The 24,820-nt window shown below is 42.8% G+C and overlaps 1 pseudogene; it reads right to left on the bottom strand.

Moving 5' to 3' along the window:
* Window positions 1-18,350: 18,350 nt before the first annotated feature.
* Window positions 18,351-19,133, bottom strand: LOC118984794 (small nuclear ribonucleoprotein-associated protein B-like; annotated as a pseudogene).
* Window positions 19,134-24,820: the final 5,687 nt, after the last annotated feature.

Genomic DNA, 24,820 nt, shown 5'->3' with positions numbered 1-24,820 from the left:
GAAGAGTATTCACATGCTTGTGAATACCTATTCTGTGCCAGCCAGTTTATATACACCATCACATTTAATCATCAATGTAATTATTTTTCCCATTGTAAAGATGTGAAAACTGAAACAGCATATTTGTAATTACAACAGCATATTTGCTTTTATTGCTAAAAGGAATGTTATGAAACCTTTGACCTTGGGCCCTAGAATTAGTGACTAGAACTCAGCATGACGGTGACGTGAGACATAACCACACAGATAGAATCCTTGCATTAGTCATGGCTGCTCATTGTCTAAGACTGTTGACATCTTGCTGTGTGGGCCCTTGCTGGAATCAGGAATTCGATCTGCTCTCAAAACCCCACTTTCTGGTTCTGGGAAAAAGAAGTGGTCTGAGTTTTTTAAAGAGAGTCTTGAACTAGGAGTTTGAATACATTTGCTTGAGTCCCAGCTCCATCACTTAACATAGAAGAGATCTGTTTTTTTATAACGTATTTTATTGATTATGCCATTACAGTTGTCCCCCTCCCCTCCTTCATTCCCCTCCACCCTGCACACCCTCTCCTGTCCACATTCCCCCCTTTAGTTCATGTCCATCTGTCATAAGTTCTTTAGCTTCTACATTTCCCACACTATTCTTGCCCTCCCCCTGTCTATTTTTTCCCCACCATCTATGCAACTTATTCTCTGTACCTTCTCCCCCTCTCTCCCCCTCCCACTCCCCTGTAGCTAACCCTCCATGTGATCTCATAGGAGAGATCTTGACTTGGTTTTCTTACCTGTAAAGTGGGAATAAAAATAGCTGATTTCTTAGCTTAGGGTTTGTGTGTGTGTGTGAGGATTAAACGAAATAATGAATGTGGGAGCACAGAAGGCCCACAGAGACCCGGCCTTTTTATAAACGAGCCACACCTTTGTCCCCTTCTATGGAACTCCACCATCATTGGACAGCACCCCATTCTCCAGATTAATTTTCCTCCTGTCCCTGTCCTGCCCTCCCACCATCCAAGCTAAATAAAGAACAATTTGGAAGGAGCATAGACTAGGACGTGAATGACTTGGATTTGAGTACTGATTTTATGAATTAGGAGCTGTGAGATATTTAAGCCAGTCACTGAGCCTCAATTTCCTTACCTGCTAGATAGGAATGGTGTTAGTAGTTGTACCCTAGTGTTCTCATGGAGGCTATGAGGGAATGGATGCTTCATTGCTTTGCCATTTCTAACGTGCTACATGAATGCAAGTTATCCACCTGACAAAGTTTTTGACCATTTGCCATGGGCCAGGTGACGAGGTTGCAAAGACAGTAAGACAAGATCTCCATTAAGCTCACACAGTCTGAGGAAGAGGCAGACATGTAAACAGGTAATTACAACACAGTGTGGTAAGTGCCATGACGGAGGCAGAGCAGAACTCTTGAAGCACAGAGGAGAGACACTGCGTTAGTCATCTATTGCTGTAAAAAAAACAAAACAAAACCCAAAACGTTGTAGCTTAAAGCAAGTACTTACTGTCTCGCAAATATACTGACAGTCAGAAAATTAGGAATGGTCTAGCCCAGTAATTCTGGCTCCGGACCTTTCATGGGCTCCAACTGTTGGCCAGGACTGTAGTCTCTGAAGTCTTGACTAGGGCTGGGAGAATCCTCTTCCAGGTTAACTCACACTGCTGTCGGCAGGAGGCTTCAGTTCCTGCCCTGTGGGCCTCCCTGTGGGTCTGCTCAAGTCGTGACTTTCCCCAAAGCAAGTCATCTGAAAGAGAGAGAGTGTATGTGAGAGAGCTCTCAAGACTGTAACCTAACCTTAGAAGTGCTATGATGAGTATATGATTGTCTAACCACTATGCCGTCCATCTGAAACTAATACAAAATAATATCACATGTAAACTGTAGTTGAAAAATAAAATTAAAAAAAGAAGAGCAATGATGTCACTTTTGCCATTTTCTGTTGGCCACAAAGACCAACCACAGTGCCATGAAAGAGGAAACGACAGAAGAGTGTGAATTGCAGGAGGTGGGGGTCGTTGGGAGCCATCTCAGATGCGCACTGGAAGAAAAGAGGAGCCAGGAAAATTTGCTGAAGCGTAAGCTCAGGTGCATTTTTTTCTGCTTCTTGTAGTTTCTTTTGGTTACTGGACTGATAAGAGAGAACTTTATTTTCTGCTCAGACTTTTTTGCTATTAAATAGAAATTATACTGTAGATAATATAGAACAAGTTAAGTGCTCTCAAGAAGTGATAATGACTTGCTGGTGGGAGCATCTTCCAGCTGGGTCTCAGGGCAGCTGTAGGGCCCTGGAGAGGTCAGGCCCCACGGGCCCTGGTATGAGCCTGCAAGTCCACAGTGTGCCCAGAGCTGACCACCAATAACCACTGCCTATCTGTGTTAACAGTGCACCTCCCACTGTACCACCGGCGTGTGTCTGCATGTCTGACATCCTTCTAGACTGCCCAGAGCAGGCAGGGAGAATGTCTGTCTGGTACTTGGCTGTGTCCAGCATCTAGCGTGGTGCTCGCCACTGTCCTAACTGTTTGATAAAATTCATGGGAACTTAATGTATATAGGGTACACTGTAAATGTCATAGGTCCATGCAGGTAAGTCATTATCACAACCTTTAAGGAGCCATGCCAGGTGTTTCCTGAGTGTCATGTCCTATACCATGTGCTTTACATGCATTGTTTTCTCTATACTCACAGCAACCATATGGTAGGTATTATTATCCTCATTAACAGATGAGGAAATTAGGGTCACACAGTTAGAAAATGGCAGAGTCTGGACTCAACCCCAGGACTGTCAGAATCCAAAGCCTATGCAAGAAATCATATGACATCTGATAGCAGATCTTCTCAAGCAAATAAAAATTTTCACAGCTGAAGGACTTTGGATGTTTAACCAGATAAAAAAAAATTTAGACAGCTTTAAGGAATGATTTTATTACTATCTAAAAACACAAGCACACATGCACACATCTTATTTTTCCAAGAAAGCCCAACTTAAGTCCCACCTCTTCCAGGAAGCCTTCTTGCTTCACAGTGATGCTTGTCTCCTTTAAACTCCTGGGGTATTTGTGATAGTGCTGTTCAGCTGATACTATATGTGGTCTTGATTTGCAGTTGCTTTTTTTTATAACTTGGGTTCATGGTTTTCTTCTCTACACAGGGAGGGAGTTGGACCCATTCTCAAAGGTCCTTTCTGGCTTGTACAGTATAGGAGGTATTTTCCTGACTCCCCACTGACCCAATCGCCTCCTTTGAGGGAAAGCCATGGTTTATACCGAAAGCCCTCACTGAGAGAAGACATTTACTCGATGGTTTGGAAGAGCCTGTTTCTGCTGTCTCCTGACTACCCTGTCAGTAGTTGGGGATTCCTTACCATGTCCCAGCACCTGGCATAGGTCTGGAACACAGTAGGCTCTCTTTAAATGTTTCCTGGGTAAATACATGAGTGAGTAAATAAATGAAGTAGTGGTGCTTGCTATAACCTTAATGAAAACCTCTAAAGTCGTTGGCACCATTAAATCAACAGTAGTCATTTCTTTTACTTGTTTGGTGCTTTGACCTCCCCCAGACAGCATCTCCTTCAGGCTTCTCTCCTCCTCCCAAGGCTTTCTGTCTCCAGTAGCAGATGGAACACGTGGTTTCTGAGTGGAGTGAACTGTACACACATGGACGAACTTTGACCCTGCTATTTCAGACTGCCTGCCAACTCACCACCATTCTGTTTGGACTTATTACCACATCTTTTATTGCAAGACACCTTTATAACATGAGCCCATGCCCCTGCTCACAGCTTTCTTTGCACTGTTTACATATATGATGGGCTTGCTCTCGGGTGCCATCACCCATCTCTGGCAGTTGGGAGGGGGTTATGTCTTTAACGCTGCAGTAGCATTTCCCCTGGGTCCCACTGTCAAATGGGAGGTCTTTAAGAAGCCTCCTACAGCAGCTGCTCTCTCACACAGGGAGACAGAATAATAGGAGCCCGCCTACTCACTGCCATCGGAGCCTCTGATAGGACTTCTACTTGTTTAACTCTTTTTCTATTTTCTGCCTTAGTACTGAGAGAGAACGTAGTGCGGTGAAAAAGAGCATAGGTTTTGCAGTTAGAGCTGGATTTTCATCCTGGTTCTGCCTCTTATTAGCTATACCTCCTGGGCAAATTACCTAACTTCTTTAGGCCTTACTTTCCTCACTGGTAAACTAGGAATAATAATATTGTCTACTCCACTGGTTTGTGTGAGGATTGAGTTAATACTGTGGAAGGCTCAGAACAGGGCCTGCAAATAACACACCCACAATAAATGTTAGCTCTCATAATTAGCTATTACTTGGTGTGTCCACTGTTCACACTGAGAACAGAGTGTGTGGGTAGGTAGCAGAGGTTACAGGTGGGGTTTCATCATCATCATTTGTCTTTTGAGGGAGGAGAAAGAAATTCAGATTTCTTGAATCCTGGCCTGAAAGCTTTACTCATCTGAATTCATCTAATGTTTAGAAGAACCCCCAACTTACGGGCAATGCTCAGGAGGCTAATGACTTGCTTGGTGCCACATAGGCAGGGTGAGGAGCGGGTCTCCCTGACACATGTCCTTTCCCTGTTCCCCAGCAGAACACCCTGGGGCCTGCTGGAGCCTTTCATTTTCTCGTCCGTGGTCAATCCATGCATTTACCTTGCACCCTTTTTCACACTGAGAGCTAAAACTACTGGGTACATTGAGTTCTTACCTTTCTCCCACTTCCTTTACTGGCCCCAAGAGTGTCTGTGAGTACTGTTCCAACTTCTCTTTTCCACTCAGCCTGTGTCTGGTTTCCTGGCAAACTCTTTCCTCTTTCTCTGGCTCAGTCACACCCTCATCCTTTCTGTACACAGCAATGTCATTTCCATGGCCTCAGCTTACCCTGTGCCTGTGACTGTCTGTGCTGGCCTCAGCATGATTGGTATCAGTGGCCCAGGCAGGGCTGGCTCAGCTGCTCGAAAGGGGTGACATGGGGGAGGGGAGGGTGGGAGGAATAAGGAATAGAGGGGTGTGTGTCAGGTGCAGGTGACCAAGCTGCGAGTGGGGGAGGCCAGTAGGAACCAGGGCCTGATAGACAAATAGCTATTCCCTCAGGCCAGGGCAGACAGTGTACCTGGGGATGCTGCTGAGGCACCTGAGAAGTTCAAAGTACCCTATCAGGGCTCCTGGCAGATCTGAGGGGCAGCAAAGACTGCAAGGCCTTGGACTTGGGGGAGTGAGAATAAAGCACACTATGGGCTAGATTTTAAGCTGATGTCGTATCAGGAGGAGTTCAGGTTCAACAAGACCCAAAAGGGAGTGGTATTAGGGATTTATGGACAGGCTCAGTTTGAAATAGTCTATTTGTAATGATAAACCATCAGAGCGTCCCAGAAATTCCATGATTTTGGCATCTAGACTGGACGTTCCAGGCTGTCTCTCCTACCGGGAAGTTGCTCCAAAAACCCTTTGGCAGACACTGGGTTCTGATCTTTCATTGTGAAAATACCTATGTTCCATAACCTACCCACTGGGCCAATGGCTATATAGTGTCACTGCACTTCGGTTTTCAGACTTCCGGGAATAAATCCTGCTGCCTACCATGTTTGTTCTCTTTTTTCAAATTAAAGAAATTTTAACTACACAAGCAAGTAATTATAAATACATATAGCCTGTAAAATTTTTTTAAAAAAACATATAACTAGTAAAAAGTAAAATCCTTACTCGCATACCCCCATTTCTTTCTGTAAATGATTTTCTTGTTTAGTAAGTACTGTAAGTTTCTGTCACAGTTTTTTTTTTTTTTAGACACTTAGGAAGATTCATTCGCATACAGGGATAGAGGCTAGGGGGAAAGGAGGAATGGGCTGCCCGGCAGGAAGTAGTATTTTATCACTGACATTGTTTGTTTTCACTGCTCATGGCGATAATAAAAAGCAGACGAAGAAGATCTTATTACTATTTATTATTGATTTTAGGTTATAGTTTAAAACTATCCTCGTGGATGACCCCACTCCTTGCCTACACCAGCGCAGGCAGCTCATGGCAACTTTGGATGCTTACCTGCAATTGGCGCCCTCAGCGCCTGGCAATGCTGTTGCCCTGGAACCCTGCCAGTACCTGGATTGTAGCAAGTTTACCCACTTTGGACAACCTAAAGCGTAAACAGAAAATGTCTTCATTTTGTTCTTACATCTGAGTGCTTGTTTGGTTAGCATGGCAGATAATTCTAGACTCAAAATCATTTTCTTTCAAATGTTGAAGTTACTGCTTCATTGCTGCACAGTAGTTAAGTTACCTTTCAGAAGTCTGAAAGCTGATCTCATTTTTGCTCCTGTAGGTAAACTGTTTTTCTTCTTTAAATGCCTTTGGGCTTTTCTCTCTGTCTTTTTGGCTCTGAAATATCTCTAGTATTTGTCTAAGTAAAGATTTTTTTAAAATTTGCATGGCATGACACTTGGCAGGTGCTGTGAAGTCTTGAGTCCTTCTTTGGGTCGGGGAAATTTTCTTTTATTGTTTCTTAATGGATTGCTTTCCCACAATTCTCAGTGCTCTCCTGACACTTTTTTTTTTGGAAATGAATGGAAGCACTTTTGAATACATCCTTTGTGTCTCTATATTATCCTGCTTGGGCTGTCTCAACAATATATCACAACTGAGTGGCTCAAACCACAGAAATTTATTTTTTCACAGTTTCAGAGATAAGATCAAAGTTCTGGCCAACTCAGTTTCTAGTGACGGCTGTCTTCCAGGCTTGCAGATGGCTGCCTTCTCACTATGTTCTCACGAGGAGAAGAGATACCTTGGGTGTCTCTTTCTCTTCTTGTAAGGGCACTGGTCCTACCGAATTAGGGTTCTACCCTTGCAACCTCATTTAAGTAAGCTTTCTTTATCAGCTCTTCAGAGGCCCTGTCTTCAGAGATATGGTCACAGTTAGGGCTTCAGTACAGGAATTTTGGGGGTGGGGTGGGGACATTAACTCAGTCCACAGCATTCTCTTCATTTTTCTCTCAACTTTTCCATTTCCTATCTTTTTTGCATGTTCAGAGAGATTTCCCCACACTTAGCTTCTGGATAACACACCCAGTTTTTGCCCTCTCTATTCTATTATTCGTTCCATCTATTTCTGGTTTAGTTTTACTATCATAATTTTAAACTTCCTTATGTTGCTGTGGTTTTTCCTTTGTCATAGCACTTGTTTGTTCTTTCTTCGCAGGAGGCTGCTACAATAGGAGCAGCCTATTGTAGGAGAAAGATGCGTGATACAATTCCTCACCCATCTTTCTAAGGATGATGCTGCTTAGAATTTTTAACATGTTCTTTCATGTTCTTTTAGTTGTCTTTTCTCTAAGGTCAGTTTTTAGTCTGTTCATCTTACTTCTTTTCTTTAGAGTTGTTGAATTTCCTCAAGTACCTGGTGATCCTTGGTTTTCCATTCACATCTATGTTTGAGGATTAGGTTAATTAGTATCTACTTTAAGTTTTCTTTTCAGTTTTGAGCTATCCCTTTTCCCTACTGGTTCTTTTGATGAATGGAAGGTTCATCTGGGCCCTGTGAGTAGGACACTGATTGCAGACTTCCCTGTCAGGTGCTCGGAGCAGGCAGAGAGTGGACGGGGGACCTGTTCTTGTCAAATCCCCAAATGCCAAAACGGAGACCTTCACATTGGTGCAGCTGCAGTCCACAGGCTGGGCAGGAACAGCTTTTCCTTTTCCTCTCTGTGTCTGTGGAAAGTGGCTGCTGTTCTCATAAGCCTTTACATCCCTGCAGGCGCCCTCCCCAGACAGGTGATTCCCTTCCTTAGGGTGAAGGTCTGTGTTTTATCCCATCCCCACCCCTTACGGCCCCCTAAAGTAGAGGGAGAAGAGAGGTCTGTTGTTCAGAGAGTAGTTTGAAGATTCATAAATGACCCTGATGACTGCTTCACACCCCTCTCCTATTCTTTCTATTGGTTTCCTCTGAGCTAGGAGACTCTCTGTTCCCACCTTCAAAGTCATTTCTCTTAAGAGTGTTCAGAATGTATTAATACTCTGTTCTGGGTTCTGGGTTCTCTGTTAGTCTGATCTCAGCTGCTTTCTGTCCAGATTTTTATCGTAATTTCTGCCTCCTCTCTTGTTTGCTGGTGCTGGTAAGGACTCACTGATTTTAAAATCTATTTTTTTCTGTCTCTGAAGAGCTTTATGGTAGAAGGGCAGATATGTGCTCAATTCTCTATCCTGATTTCCTTCCTTCTAGTCCACGTTATCTCTCCTTTTGATAATGAAATTTCTGACAACAAAATGGACTATTGGGAATACAGTTTCTTTGTTAATTAAAAAATTTTATTTAACAAAAGTGTCAGATAATTGCATATATTACTGCTTTGAAGCCTCGCAACAACCCTGGTGACTGAGGCATCCAAATCCACATCCAGTCAATGAACAAGCTAAAACTCAAGGAGGTTAATTGAATTAATTGATGTCATACTGCTAATAAGAAATAGACAAAGTCTGACTTCAAAGCCCACTTTATACCTCCATATACTGTTTAAATGTTTCTACTCTATTTGCTTTCTCTACTTTTAAGAATGTTTATCTTTATTTCCTCCATTAAAATATAAGTTTTATGAAAGTAGGGGACCTAGCTATAGGTTCTTATTCTATTGTGAGATCCCTGACAATGTTCTATAAGCAGCAATCAGCTTAAATTTTGTAAACCAACTAGGTGATGTTAATTACAATTATGCTATTATCATGCACATAATTATATATTAGAATGGTACAAATGCTTTACTTGAGATCTTTAAATGTTTTATTACCTCCACTAAATCAAAGATTGGGTTGCAAATCAAAATAAAAATTGGAGGAAAGGTCAAAGTTCAGCTTCTGTCTAGGGTTGCCATGGCAACTCTCTGAGGAATAAATCCTCATAAATAGAAGGAAGGACAAAAGAAAATATCTATTAATTTCTAATACTAGTTGTAGCTAATTGTTTTTCTCTCTATTTCTTCAATATTGCATTATGTTGAGATGCTTAGAATTATGATTCTTTTAGGTATTGCATTATATTTACTGTCCTATATTCTCTTCGAGCCTGCCCCAGGAAGAGCCAGCGTTTGGGGAGACAGAATTACGTTGACATTCCTAAGGATGGAATAGCCTGAGTTTGTTCATTTTGTTCCCATTTGATTCCTTCATTCAACAAATATTCATTGAGCACCTCGGACATTGGCTGCATAATAAAACCAGCTGAGAAGTTTTAAAAAATGCTTAGACTGGATTTTATTCCCAGAGCAGTGGAGCCCAGGCCCCTATTTCTTTTTAAAGCTCCTCAAGAAATTATGATGCATATGGAGGTTGAAAAACCACTTACCCATGATATGTTATAAACTGTGCTACCCAGGGGGGACACAAATAAAAGTAATAATTGCTACTATTTATGGAGTGGATACTATATGACAGGCACTGTTCTATGTGCCTTATAGGTCTTAACATTTAATCCTCTCAACAACCCCAGAAGTCAGGTATGACTCCCGTTTATAGATGAAGAAACTGAAGTACAGGGAGAATAAGTGCCTTCGCCCAGGTTATACACTTAGGAACCGGTGGAGTCTGGCTGAGGAATCCATGCTCACTGCCCTATAGCCTATCAATAGTATCACAGTCTAGTAAGTAATGAAAGTGTGAGGTGGGGCAAGGAGGTAGGGGCAGGAAGGCTTCCTGTGGGAGGTGGTACCTCAACTAAGAAGAAGAAGAATGGGAACCAGCAAGGAAAAGTCTGGCATGAGCCTCTCAGATTCCTGCCTTCTTTGTCTTGCTAGACAACCTGCCTCCTCACCTCCCAGGAGTTCCTTCCCCCACTTGCCAACACTGAAAACACTGGAAAGTCCACAATCATCCTTAACACGCCTAACATTTCAAATGGGAAGACTGAAGTCATGCACAATTACTCATGCAATCCTTCCTCCTGACAATAGGTTCTTCTGTGTGTTTCTCATTCAGACATATAAAGCTCTCTGTTGTTTTCAAAAAAGCCTTTGTTGTAGAAACAATTCACAAACGTGTCAAACACACATTGGTTTCCCAACCCCCTCTCCTGTCCCCTCACCTGATCCAGAGGCTGGAAGACAAGCCCCTGACTTGCCAGGGACCTGTGCCTTCTTGCCTACTCTGCCCAAATGGAAGCTACCTCTGCATTTCTCGTTGCTTCTCACCAAGTATGGCTCTAAGTTTGAGTTTGAGGTGAACCTCAGGGAGCACATAGCCACACCTGCCTCCTCTGCCTGGCCTCAGGGGTGAGAACAGGCTTTCTGTTGAGGAAGGCAAGTGCTCCGGTGCTGCTAATTAACTGTGGGAGGAAAGGAGGCCCTTTCCAGGCACCAGAAATACCGAAGAAGCACATTATAAAAAGCAGCCTTTGTACCAGCCAGCCCCATCATTCAGCTCAGCCTAAACTGGGGGTGAAGGGAAAAAAAACTCCTGCAGCCCACAGATCACTGTATGTATTCCAACTGGGCTCCTGTGGAGACCAGGCCCTGAGTGAGTATCTGCTGGGAGACAGGGGTCTCAGGAACATGGCTGGGGTCTGGCTACCCTTCCTCTAGGCTTAGGTAGACTGTAAGAAACTGCCTGAAGCTGGCATGTTTGTAGCTGACTTAAGAGTCTCTGCTAAAATAGCCACAGGCCTGATTAATAATTTAAAGTGTAAGGACTATGCGTCGTTGAGGTGTGAGGTGGAGATTGCCTCAGAGTCTGGGTAATCTCACTGCAGCAAGTCTCCTGCCCACCCTGTGCTTATCAAACCGGGGGCTGATCACCACATTGAGGCTAGGACTATCTTAAATTCGGAGAGAGAAGTGTCGTTATCTTCTCTGCCCACTTCTCTTCAGCTTGGCTGCTATAGTCCTGAATAGAGTCTTCAGTGTCTGGGAGACTCAGGATCCCCTGATTGCTATTGGGTTTTGTTGCTGTGAAAGTGGGCCTTGGCCACTGGATGGAAATTGGAGGCTTTTCCAAACAGGAAGGCAGTAGGGTCATTTGGCTGAAACCTTAAGCTCAAGAGGCTTCAGAATTTGGCTGCTGATTGGTGTAGGGGAATGAGGTGGAACTTGAGGGTGGCCCCAAGCCTTGAGGACCTTAGAATCTGAAAGCTGCCAGAGACACATTGAGATTCTTGGAGAGCCTGTTTACACTGTCTGCCTTATTTTACAGGCACTGGGACAGATTCCCAAAACTCTAAATTGTCAAGACCAGGAAGTCGTGGTACTAGGATTTCATACCAGGCAAGTTTCCCAGGCTCTCACTCCAATAACATTTTTGTGTCTGGACAGACAAGGGAAAAATTCTTCCATTATTATATCACATGTTCGTGATCCTTGGCAGCTTTGTGTGTGATGGCAGGTCTTCCTTTTGGCCCCTGCCTGCTGGTATAGGCTCTCCTTTATAGATTCCTCAAGTGTCAGAGCTGAAAAGATTTTTAGAAGCCATGTAGACCATTTATTTGACAGAAAAGGACACAGAGAACCGGAGAGAAATGACGGGCCCAAAGGCATGCAGCCAGGTAATGAAACCAGGTCTTCCAACATCCAGTCCAGGGCTTCTTCCAGAACACCATGCCCTATATGCCAAATAACATTTGTGTATCATGAGCTCCTGCCCATTGCATATTCTGTTTCCCATTTTACTCATTTCCATGCAAAAGGCCTTGAACTGTACCTTGTAATGTGGTAAAATGACTTCCTGAGAAGTTTCTACTATTTTGTATTTTGACCAAAAAACCAATAGGTTTAGAAAGAAAGAAGTTATCACAGCCAGAGGTTGCTAAAATGAAATGCAGTTCAACCAGGGTGGAAAAGCAAATTCCCTGACTCAGAGGCCTTGCTGCTCAGACTGGCCCATGGACCAGCAGCGCAGGTGTCCGCTGGGAGTCCCAGCCCAGATCTGCTGACGCAAGATCTGCATTTTCACATGATCGCCAGATGACCTGAATACACACTAAAACAGTATTAACTTAAGGTAAGGCTCCGCAAAAAGTCCGTCCCGTCCAGTTCCTGCCCAAATGCTTAACTTTATTTCTCCGACCTCCCTCTTGTGCCTCCACTCATGTCCCACTCCTGAATGTCACTCTGTTAATCTAGTTCTGCCTTTTCTTGAATTTAAAGCTGAGTGTGTGTGTGTGGGGGGGGGGGGCGGGGGTTGTTATATTTTTAAAGGGGACTCAAATGGAATTTTTTTAGAAAAATAAAATATAGCTAATTTGAAAGAATTTTTGCAGTTCTAACGTCATCATGTTCATGTAGAAGTATAAACATCTACCATATTTATATTGGCTTGCTTGTGAAATCGTCATATTTGGTTATATTTAGGCTTGGAAATTATACTGAAAAACTCTGAGAACAAAAATATTTTTCCCCTTAATCCTCTGGAAAATAACAAGATCTCTTTAAAAAGTCCCAATAACATCTTTTTCTTACATTATCTTTTCATTACCTTTCCTCTTTCATTATTCCTGGTATAGTTTCCTTACATCATTTTTATTTTTTAAAACAGAATTTTTCTAATTCCTTATTCTGTATAGGAGAAGTAAGACATAAAGGAGGAAAAGGAAACACAACCAGAGTCTCATTGATGTAGAAACAACTATAAACATTTTATATAAAATTATCTTAAACATTTGTGTGCATATATTTATTAACAAAAATGGGATAATTCAAAGCATATTAATAAGTATCTGCTTCCCTTTAAATGGAAGTATAGATTACCAATTTTTTTATATCTGTGAACATAAAACAGCATCATTTTTATTAAATTTTACTATATGGATAGTACCATGATTGATTAAATAATATTTCTATTGTTGGATATTTAGGTAGTTTCAACTTTTTACTATTAAAAATAGAATAGTGCATCATTAATAATATTTTTACCTTAAAAATTCTTTAATTTTTAAACTAAATTTTGAATACATGAATGCATTTTTACACTTGTGAAAAAAATTTAGACACAGATAACACTCAGTTCTTTTCTATCATCATTCCCCGCCTTGGTTCCCCTCCCCCCTTTCCAGGGGTAATTACGATTACCAGTTGCTATGCATTTAATGCTTATGTATCTAGCCATAGAAACAAATTACTGGTTCAAGTTGTCAGTTTTTTATTATCTGTTTCCACAAATAGTATAATATCTAACATTCTTTAAATTGCCTTTCTCCCTAAACAATCCCTCTTGCATTGCTTTCTGTGTTAATGCTTGTAGATCTACTTCATTCATTTTAGCTGTTGCACAGGATTCTGTGTTGTGGATATGCCGTGATTTATCTAGCATCTGTAGTGTTAACTGACTTCAGGCTGTTTCCATTTTCCTCTCTTGTGGGAAGAACGTGCTTACACGTTCTTCCTTGTGTACGTGTGTGAGTGTGTCTGTAGAGTAGATTCGGAGACGCGGCACTGCGGGAGCTTAGGATCACCTATTTCTTTCTATGTGTGAATGAGAGGAAAAACTCCTCTGCAGATCCTGCAGGAAAGAGTATAGTCTTAGAAACCCCAAAAATGATCTCTCCCCCCCGACCCCCATAGTTCGTCTTTGGCTTCCAGTATTATCCTGAAGTTTCTAGATAGGGTGGATGTGTACAACCGAAAAAGAAAAAGGACATACCGGGCTTTGCAGGAAAAGAAGCAAGCAGGTTTGGCTGTTTGAAATCCGCCTACTCTCTTATGGGTGGGGAGAGAGCCTACTGTGCAAGGGGGACGGAACGTCCTGTCCTTCTTCCCCTGTTCAGCCTGCCTCCCTCTCACTACAACAGCTCAGTGAGTCCAATTTTCAGCTCACTTTTCTGATGGGTCCACATGGAGTACAGAGCATAGAATTAGGTGCTATAAATATTTCAGTAGATAACTCAGTCTCTGCTCTTGTGAAGGAGAACAGACACCCATTCATGGAGAGAGTCAGTAATAGTTACAAGCCATACATTGTGCACTACCAAGTACAACCTAGTGTCAGGCAAGCTGAGTACAGTCAGGGGTACTGTTGAGTGAAGATCAGGACTTCTTCACCTTTCACTTGGGTTATTGCCCTGGGATTTTTTTACTTGGGCTCCTCACCTATAATCTTTCTCTTTTAACCCATCCAGTTGACTGCTGATAAACTAATCTCAAAAGACCACTTTTATGGTATTTGTGATCTTATTCATTTCCTTCTCTTATTCTGCCTGGTAAACTTTCCCTCACCCTGGAGACTCAGCTCAGTCATGTTATGGTGGTAATGATTTGCAATATATAAGGATCTCAAATCAACATGTGGTATACTTCACACTCACACATTGTAACATATCAATTATATCTCAATAAAGTTGGAAAAAGACTCAGCTCAAACTTTTATTCACACAACATGTATCACTCGTCATGTATTGAGCACATATTATTAGCCAATTTCCTCTTCTAAAAACTTCTCCTGAATCTAGGCTCTGTGAGTCACTCCCTCCCTGCTTCTCCTCTTGTGATAGATCATATTTTTATTGTGATCACTTACTCACCTCTGTACCCCAGCACCCAGTATGTATGTGGTTAGTGCTTGATAAATGTTTGCTCAGCTGAAAGCATGAATAAACAAACTTCCCAGAAATGTGTACACTGGTTTTCAATGTACATTTAGAATTTGGAGATTCATTCTTGCAGAAAGAAAGATGAAACTGTATTAGGTGGCCGGAACAGAGACAGTCTTTGAGGGGACTTGTCCTAGATCCTGAAGGTAATAATGGGAGAAGCTGGCATTGGCCTGGAGCCATTTGAGCACTTCCTGTTCCTCTTAGGATGAAGTTCAAATATTTTAACTTGACTTGCAAGGTTTCATATGGCCTGGAGCTGCCTACCTCACCAGCAGTTTTCAAGTCATTCTTCCTGCAGCTCTTAACACCCCAGGCACACAGTCATTTCGTTGTTCCTCAAGGGCACCAGGCTTCCTCGTCAATGATGACCCCCACACAGGCCTCCCACCTCATCCCAGTCACCTGGTTCATTGCCACTCCTCCTTCAGATCTCAGCTTAGCTCTCACCTCAGAGGGACACCTTCCCTGAGCCAGCCCCCATGGGAGGCCAGCTCAACCTATTGTACACTTGCACAGTGCTCTGTATTCTTCCTTTATAACACCTACTGTTAACTGCACCTTGATCATTGAGTGTGTGATTACTGAATGTTTGTTTTCACTTTCCCTCCTAACTCCAGACTTTAAGGTCTGTGGGACAGGCAGGATGTGCATCTGTTCTGTTCAGCGCTTTACTGAAGGGGCTTTGCCCACGTTATTTTATTTAGTGTCACGATCCTATGAGGTAGAGAGCCTCATTCCCTCGCCTGACAGAGGTGTGTGGCACAGTCCAGCCTTGAGCACAGTTACACCTGCATTATTGAAGGATTGACAAGGAAGGGTGTTCATGTATTTGGGGTTTATTTTTTAATTTTTAATTTTAAAGATTTTATTTATTTATTTTTAGAGAGAAGGAATGGAGGGAGAAAGAGAGGGAGAGAAACATCATGTGTGGTTGCCTCCCACATGGCCCCCACTGGGGACCTGGCCTGCAACCCAGTCATGTGCCCTGACTGGGAAATGAACCGGCGACCCCTTAGTTCGCAGACTGTGCTCAATCCACTGAACTATGCCAGCCAGGGCTATTTGGGGTTTAGATCCTCAGGACCTGGACTGGAGTCCCAGTTCTACCACTTGGTAGGTTTCTAATTGTGGGTGAATCTCCTCATCTGTATAATAGAGGTATTATTTATCTTATCTGCCTCATACTTCTCCTTAAAGGACCAAACAAAATAATATATACGTCTTGGCTTGTAGACTACAATCTACTCTACAGATATAAGTGAAACGAGCAGCATTTTCATCAGGCTCAAAGTGGTAACGGCTGCTGCTTATCGGGTCTACCCACTCTGGGGATCAGTATCTTGAGTAAAATGGTGAGTTTAGAGACTCTCGGTCCAGATGTCCCTGTATGTTATCTAGAGATAGTTGTTGGTGAAGACTTAAATTGACAACTAAAACATTAATTTAGAATAGCATTCCTCTTACAAGGCTAGAACTGTACATTTAGTTTTTAGAACTAAACAGAACGTAAACAGAAATAAAAGACAACACATAATAGGCAGTGTGTTTCTGGTGTTTAACCTCTAGTCCTTGCTCGCCAAGGAACGTATGTAATAGTTAGGCAAGTATAGTTAATGATTAACATTAATGGTTAAGACCTTAGACTTTGGAGTCAGAAAACCTTGGGTTCAATCCTCTCAGCTCTACATTTACCAACAAGGAGGCCATGGGCAAATTAGGTAACTTCTCTAAGCTTCATTTCTACATCTTTAAAAGGTACCCACCCCTCAAACTGTTTAAGATTGAAATAAATAATGTATGTAAGTGGCTGGAACTTAGGAAATGCTCTGTAAATGCAGAGTTGTTAGTACCATCTTAGTATGCCTTCTTTCCTGGCTTGCCGATCCCTATACGCTGATTTGGTCCATTTTCATTCCATTCCACTTGGAATGATGACTTTCAGGTGTCACAGTCTTAAATACGAATGCCAGGAACTCTGCCTCTCAGCCTGCAACTGCTCCCAGTGAAGCCAAACTTGTCTAAAAAAGGGCGCTGTCTTCCCATGCAGTCTGCGCCATGATGGGGAATTTTATTCTCTCTGGCTTTGGACAACAAAAGGATGTGCAACTTGGAGCCGTAGAAAAGAGGAAGTTTTACTGTTTAGTCATCCCGCGGCTGCTGTCAAATCTGCTATCTAAATGATTCGATACGTTAATAATTTTAAAACAGGAGCCTTTCTGCAATTTTGAAGTCGAAGTCAGAAATTCTAGCCATAACCCTGTCCGGTGTGGCTCAGTTGGTTGGGCATTGTCCTGCAAAGCTAAAGGTCATGGGTTCTATTTCTAGTCAGGGCACACGCCTGGCTTTCGGGTCTGGTCCCTGGTCAGGATGTGTATAAGAGGCAACTGATCAATGTTTCTCTCTCACATCAATGTTTCTTACCCTCTCTTTTTCCTCCTCTTCCCCTCTCTCTAAAAATACATAAATAAAATCTTCTAAAAAAGAAATTCTAGCCATAGCATTGTATTTTGGTTTGTGTATGTATTTGCACTTGCAATGCGCTTACTGAGACCTTACTATATTCTGTTTTCTGGGAAGGGACACAAAGAGGAATAGATTATCTTTCCCTCAGAGGAACTTACATGCTATGAAGGAGCTAGAAAAGCACACAAACAGTGGAAGAGAGAGAACAAGTAGGAGAGGAAGGACAACCTGAGCTTGGTGCCCTCTGTCCTGAACTGGGATTCATGTGTACCAGGTGGTGAGGTGAGGGACTTAAAAGATCATGTGTACTGGATGGGTGTAAATCCTGGCACTTTTACTTACTAAACTGCCCTGAGCTAGCCACTTGTCCTCTCTGAACCAATTTCCTCACATGAAAAAAACTGAACAATGCTTGTCCTACAAGACTGCTGTGAAGACTGAGATACAGTACCTACCAAGCACCATGCCAGGCTAGTTGTAGATAATAAATATTAGCCACTATAAATCTCATTATGATTAATATACCAAGACATAGACAGTATTTAAAAATCTTGTCAGTATATAGGCACAGTGGAGGAGGCTTAATAAAAGAGATCTTGACTTTCATTTCAGTATCAAGGTGGACATAGGGTAACTTCTCAGACATGATTATGGTAAGTCCTTCCTGTTAAACATTTGCCCCTTGTCTGACACAGGTGATGACATCCTGTGGTCACTCTCCTCCTCTAGTGCGATATTAGGTGGTGGTTTCATCACACCCCACCCAAGATGGCGGATTATCTGATGGGAACAGAGAAACAGGAAGGTCAGTGGTTTCCAACTGAGCAAAGATGTTGCGTGTTTTACAGTAAGTAACTCTTTATTTTTTTCAGTTCCTTGACCAAACATTGAGCAAATTGTGATGTGAACTAATAAGGAAGCCAAGACACATGTCGGGGAAAAGCTGAAAGCCGCCTTGGTGTTGGAAGCACATCCTGTCATCCACAGCATGCTGAGTGAGATGACAGCTGAAGACAACTCTACGGTCAGAATGACTGTTCTAGCAGATGGGTGGGAGGAGGGAAGAATTCACACCTTCCTTGATGAAGCTGCCGTTCTGCGCTAGACTCTCGCGATTTGACCAAGTTAGGAAATTAATCCATATTTATTCTATTTTTTTACATTTATAATATCCTATTAACAGCTTTTTATAAGTTTGTTTCACTGGCCACAAAGAAATGAAAGCACTCTGTACAGTGTCTCGGGAAACAGGCAGGGAGCTGAGAAGAGCCAAGGTGAGCCTAGGGCCTTGGTGGGTGCATTCCAGGGGGAGGGGGTCCTATAAGGAAAACCAGACAATCCAGTGAGACTCAAATGGCAGAACAACCAGGTCTGTGGTAATGTGGCCCTGGGGCACTGGGCACACACATCTGTGGAGCTACTTCCGTATCTGTGGCCAAGGGTCAAAGAAGGCCTGGCATTCCTGGGACAGGGGCACACATTCCTGGAAGGGTCATGCCCATTGGAGTTCCTCATCCAGGGGAGATCCCCTGGGGGACCCATGGGAGGTCTTATACCAGGAAGTGTATCCATTATGCCTGGAAGGGGTGTCCCTTGGCCCATAGGTGGGGGAGTATCCCCACGGCCAGGTGGGTACTGGGTAAAGGCCCCAATACTGGCTGGGCCAACAGCAACAACAGTGCCTCTTCCTCGTGGGGTTATCACCTGTTGTGATGACTCACCAGCCACACAAACTAGCCCAGCAAGCCCTGCAGGGTTCTGGGGCATGGGAAAACCAGCTGGGATTCCTCTGCCAGCAGCCCTGCTGATCCCTGGGCCCCCAGCAGCTCCAGTAAGTGGCACTCAGGCAATGCCAGTATCTTTGACAGTAAACTGTCATCAAGACAAGGTTCTTATCTGGAAGCAGCACCAGACCAAGGACACACTTCTCTTCTTTTTCTGCTGGTTTTGAGTCCTTTGGCATGATCTTCCTGAATTCATCACAGTCACATAGGGTAGAATTCATACACTTGTCAAATGCCTTGAAGGTGCCAATGAAGACCTGACTGTCTTGCAGGATGCACCTCATCCTGTAGTCAATGTGCTGCAGCATCTTCCTGCCCTTGCCCACAGTTGTGGTGGCAGCTCTGATGACTCCAATTCCCCAGGAATCCAGATTTAAATAAACAATCACTGTGTAAAAGCTAAGTCAGCTCATGCACCACAAAACTTCTTGATTTATGGGAAATATGGGGTGGAAGGAAATGAGGAGGAGGAAGTGAGACAATTTGTGATATAATGCTTATTATTCATAAGAAATACCACCGTGATTTTTTCCTCTGTTTCTAAAAGCATTATTCTCATAAGGAAACTATCACACCTAAAAGCTTCACTGGTGTTAACATGGTTGCATGTGTGTTCATCATGACGGTGATCCTAACAGTGGGTTACCCATTTTTAAGCTTCCAGTTTAGGTCATGGGGACTCCTGGGCTTCAATGCAAACTGTGTGATTCTTGAAAAGATGCTTATATTCCATCTTCAGGCTGGAAGCTCCATAAGGGTAGAGGTCTTTTCTATCAACTTTAGAACTACATCCTACCAAGAGCCCAGCACACTGCCCAATACTCAGAACAACCTTGGAAAACTCAATGTTATTAGCTCTAGTTTGTGCACAATAAAGTTGACCTGCTTGTTTCAAAGCTACAGAGTTATGTAATGGGGTGTTGCCGAGGTGGGAGAAATTTGCTCCATGATCACACGATCTTGGAGCATGATATGAGAGAATCAAAGCAGATAATATTGTTTATGAAAAGATTCTGTTTATGCTTCTGCAGGGTGGGAGGGAGGAGCTCTGGCAGCCATTTGACTGGAGAAGGAGCTCAAAACCATGTTTCCAAGGAAAGGTGGAATCGAGTGGAGATGTTTGGTCTGGAGAAGAGAATGCCTCAGGGACCTAACAGCCATCCTCACATAGCTCAGGGTCGACACAGAGCAGGAGAGGCTGTCTTGGGCTATGTAGGCCAAGGGAGAAGAACTCAGAGCTAGCTTTAGGGAAGCTGGTTTTGGTTTGACATAGGGAAGTATGTTCTAACCCCTGTTATGAATTAAAAGAATAGGCTGCCTTGGAGGTAGTAAATCCCCTGTTGTTGAAGACTCCAAAGTAGGAGTGCATGATCACTTGACCAGGGGTATTATAAAAGGGATTTAAGCATTGGCAAAGCTGGGAAAGGCCCTGGGCTGGGTGTTTCCTTGATGTCTCCTAAAATATGTGACTCTGTAATTCTGCATTTGAAATTTGTAAAGATGGTATTCAGAAAAATAAATGTATTTAAAAGGAGACTGAGTGATAGATTAGGTCAGATTCCATTAGTTTCTAAGGTCCCCTAGGGCAGGATGTCTGTTTATGTGAAAGAGCACTGTGTTCCCAGCACCCACCACCGTGACTGGCACCTGGTAGGTGTTTATTAACATGCTCTAACTGAATCTGCTGCAATCTTGGACACAGTGGGGAACAAACCTATCATGCTCTGAGCATCAATGTCCCAAGAAGGTACGAAGTGTGATAGGAATGAAAACTGAACAGATCAACTTTCTTTTTTCCCTTTCCTGTGTAGATTATAAACTTGGTCCATAGGGAACTATTTCTACTTATCTGTGTTTTGAATGTTGGACTGACTCACACAGAGTCGTTGCCTTGATGTTCATATTTTCTGTTGGCCTCACTAGCTCAGAAGCTGTTCGTGAGTAGATCACTCAAAAGTCAACTCATGGAATGCTGGGATGAGAGGACAGGCAGGGGCCTCAGGGATGCCCTCCTCTACCTGCAGGAGTGATGAGGACATAAATGAGCAAGCAGAAAACCATAGTCCAACATGGGGAGTCACCCCTGGACGTGACACTGGAGAGAACTCAGAGGGAGACCATGATGGTGTCTGGCACCGTGTCTGGAACCTGTCAGGGTCTCAATGCAATATAGCAAATAAAAGAACAATTGAGCAGGTTGGTGTTCAGGAGCAGTGTTAGACTTGGGGTCAGGAAGCCTGTATTCTCTTCTAGATATGTCTGTCCCTCACTGCCTGTGTGACACTTACATGTTCCTTATCTTCTCTAGTTGTCATCTGGCATGAAAACAACTGTCCTGTTTGGGGGATAGCTGTCATAGAGGCAGGAGAGCATGATTGTCTCGACTAGTTGCTAGCAGTGGAAGTTGGTAGCTGCAAGGGCCGTTTTAAAGAGGAAGAGTAAGTAGGATTGCATCTATAATGGCTGTGGGAGGTGAAGGAGGGGAAGTGGTCAAGGACAACCCTTAGGTTTCTGACTTAGGCAGCTTGGTGGATGGCAGCGATGTTTGCTGATACAGAAACAAGCAAGCAGGAGTGGTTTTGAGAGGAAGCTAATGAACCACACCTTGTGCTCTGAGAAGCCCACATGCTCAGAAAGATCCTGGCCCTTTGGCTCTTCCCTACCTCCTTGAGTGGGCATGGGCTCCTTGTATGAGAGGGTGGACAGTCCTGGTAGCTCAAATGTGACAGAGCCCCGCCCCCTCCCCCCCCCCCCCCCCCTGCCGGTTATGCTTCCTGGTGCTGGAATCCTTCAGGGATGGTACAGCTCAGACTTACATCCCTACATTCATCTTCTCTCTGATTACTAAGGCAGTTCTGGGACCCACAAACCTAAAATTATGAAGAAAAAGAAGAGAACCAGGGGAAGCTTCAGGATTCAAAGCTGGTTTCCTGCCAGGGTTTTGCTTTGTTTAACGCGCTCGCCCACACTCTCCCTGGTTTCCAAAGACCTAATGCAGACTTGACTCTTGTGGCCTATGTCAGTGCTTCCAGGCCTCAGAGGCCTGGAAACTAGAAGGATTTAAAAAATGAAACTAGAAGGATTTACATGAATAAATGAATAAATAAATGAAACTAAAAGGATTTTTAAAAAATGGAGCTCCCTGAGGACCGGGGGTGGCTGGGAATGTCCAGCTGAGTGGCAGACTGAGTGAATAGCAGGACAGAAATCAACACAAAATGGAGTGAACAGAGCTCCTGTAGGCACTGAGCTACCACTGATCTCAGCCTTATTGAAGTGCTCCAGGCCCAGGTACAGGGAGCTGACTCCAGTAAAGCCAAGCTGGAGTATGGAAGACAACTGACATCCCACCGTGGACATCCCATCTTCTGAATATCACTGTGTAGAGAATAACTTGTATTATATTTTGTTTCTAATTACGAAAAACAATACATGCTCATGGTAGAAAATTTAAAAAGTTCAGAAAAGAAAAATAAAGACTGAACTGTAATCCCACTAACCACTTTGGTCATTTGATGCATATTTGTTCAATGCTGACCAGTGGAGGCACAATTTAAGGTCCAGACAGCCCCAAGATTTATGTGGTATTATTATTCCCTTCTAATCAACAAAGGAACTGAGGTTCAGAGAGGCTGAGATTTGCCTGAAGATGCACAGCTACCAAGTGGTGGAGTTTGGCTTTGAACCTGGTTCTGGAGCCCATCTGCTCACAATATTTTAACTGTCTTGATCCATGAATAATACCAGAGGTGATGCCGCTTTGTCAAATAATTTCAATTTGCACATGGGAAAGACACCACCGCAAAAAGATACTTCATGAAGATGATTAAAAAATGTGTCTTGTAGATCTTGAAACACTTCCTGTAATTTTATAAATTCATCTTTTGCAAAGTGGTGTTTTGATTCTTTGTCCTTTCTGACAACCAAAACAGAAAGCAACCCTTCTTCCATTACATGGCCTAAGGCTTCCTTCTGCTTCTGCCTAACACGAGCTGTGGTTAGCACTCTCTGCTTAACCTCTTCCTCCTGCAAGCCCCTCTTTGAAGCAGAACTTTTTGTTTCAACTGTTTTGACACCATGGACATTCCATGACCCTAAATATCAAGCCAATCACTCTGAACTGAGCGTGGATGTCAAAGTATCACAACTATCAAAATGACCTCAGCAAAACCTCGGATACCCAGTACCCAAACCTGACGCCCAGCTGTGTCCCTAGCCAGTCTCTGCGGATAGCTTTAGACACTTCCCATCACCTCCCACGCATCCTCCACTATTAACTGGCCCTGACTCTTCCCAATAACTCTTCAGTGGTTCTTAATTTAGGGTTGTCATTTAGAGTGGGAACTTTAGAACCAAGATGCCTCAATTCAAATCCTACTTTTACAGCTCCCCGTGTAACCTCAAGCAAGTTATGTAACTTCCCTGTGCCTCAGTTTCTTTGTTTGTTAAATGGGGAAAACAATAACAATAATATATATTTTATAAGGTTGTTGAGAGATCAAGTAATTTTTGTAAAGGTAATCTTTGTAAAGGTCTTAGAACATGACCTGGCATATTGTAAGCACTAGTAAATGTTAGCTATTTAGTAAAAGGACAAACTATTAAGACAAATGGAGTCATGTGTCCATCTCGTCGCCTCAAGGGCCAATAGTCAAGACATATTTATTTTAAAATAATTTTTTTAAAAAAATTTAAATTTATTTATCTTTAGAGAGGAAGGGAAGGAGAGAAGGAGAGAAATGTCAATGTATGGTTGCCTCTCATGAGTCCCCTGCCAGGAACTGGCCTGCAACCCAGGCATGTGACCTGACTGGGAATCGAACCGCGATCCTCTGGTTCACAGGCCCGCGCTCAATCCACTGAGCTACACCAGCCAGGGCCTATTTTAAAATAATTTTAAATGTTAGTGGTTTTCCTATTTTATTTATTGGCATTGCTCAGTAATTTTTTAAATTGCACATGCACAGCAGTTTGCTTAGAATTATATATTGAATAGACCTTTGTGGGCTTGCCTAGAAACCCTAATAACCACTTGTAACACTGTGTGTGTATACATATCTGCCTATCTCTATGTATGCACACACACACAAACATTATTTTTGCACTGATTTTTTGGAGAACAGTTTTTATGTAATATATCCAGTATATTTTATAAATTGATTTTCCTTCTGCTTATTTTTCATTTCCAAAGTTTGGCTGCTAAAGCATAGACAAGATTTAGCGTGGCCTTGAATAGCATGCCAAGGATTTGCATTTTATTCCCTGTGTGATGAGAAGCCATCCACAGCTTTAGAGGAGGAGAGTAAACCACGCTACTGGTGGTTTAGGGAGCAGTGCGAAGTTGATCTGATTGGGAGATCCTGGAGTCAGGAAGACAGCTAAGAGGCTATTAGAATGACCTAGACTGAGAGCCTCAATTCACGTGCCAGACAAGAGGAGATACCTGTGAGAATAATTTGGGAATTAGAAGAATTTAAGAAAGGAGTGATAAGAGGAATGCAGGAGATAATTCTAAAAGCTTTTACTTGTGGTTAATGGGAGGATGGTGAAAGCATTAAGAAAGGCGACCTTCTCTATTGTTTTCTACACACAGATGGGATTCAAAGTTTTCAAGTAGAGATAAAGATAGTCTGAAAAGTCAGACTATAACGCAAGCCTCTTCCTCAACTCAAAAAAAAATGTACTGCACCCAGTAGATTTGACATTTAACCTAAAACTATATGAAATGGAATGACAAAAAGAGAAAGAAAGAAAGAAAGAAAGAAAGAAAGAAAGAAAGAAAGAAAGAAAGAAAGAAAGAAAATGGCAGAACATGTAAGGTTGATCATTTTCACTGATGATCCACTTGACAGTGATAATTAAACACATTAAATGTTACATTGCAGGGAGTGTTGGGCAGATGCTTGCTAACTAAGTTTGGGAAACAACACACTCTTTCATCCCTGCAGATGTGGAAGATTTCCTCTTCCAACAGAGCAGCCAGAAACTCGTTTGGAAACACCCAAAGAAG

The sequence above is a fragment of the Sturnira hondurensis genome, unplaced genomic scaffold, assembly GCF_014824575.4.
Source record: "Sturnira hondurensis isolate 20B ecotype Veracruz unplaced genomic scaffold, ASM1482457v3 Scaffold0003801, whole genome shotgun sequence".
Lineage (NCBI taxonomy): Eukaryota > Metazoa > Chordata > Mammalia > Chiroptera > Phyllostomidae > Sturnira > Sturnira hondurensis.
Note: the sequence above shows the minus strand (reverse complement) of the source record. Positions and strands in the feature narration are given on the sequence as shown.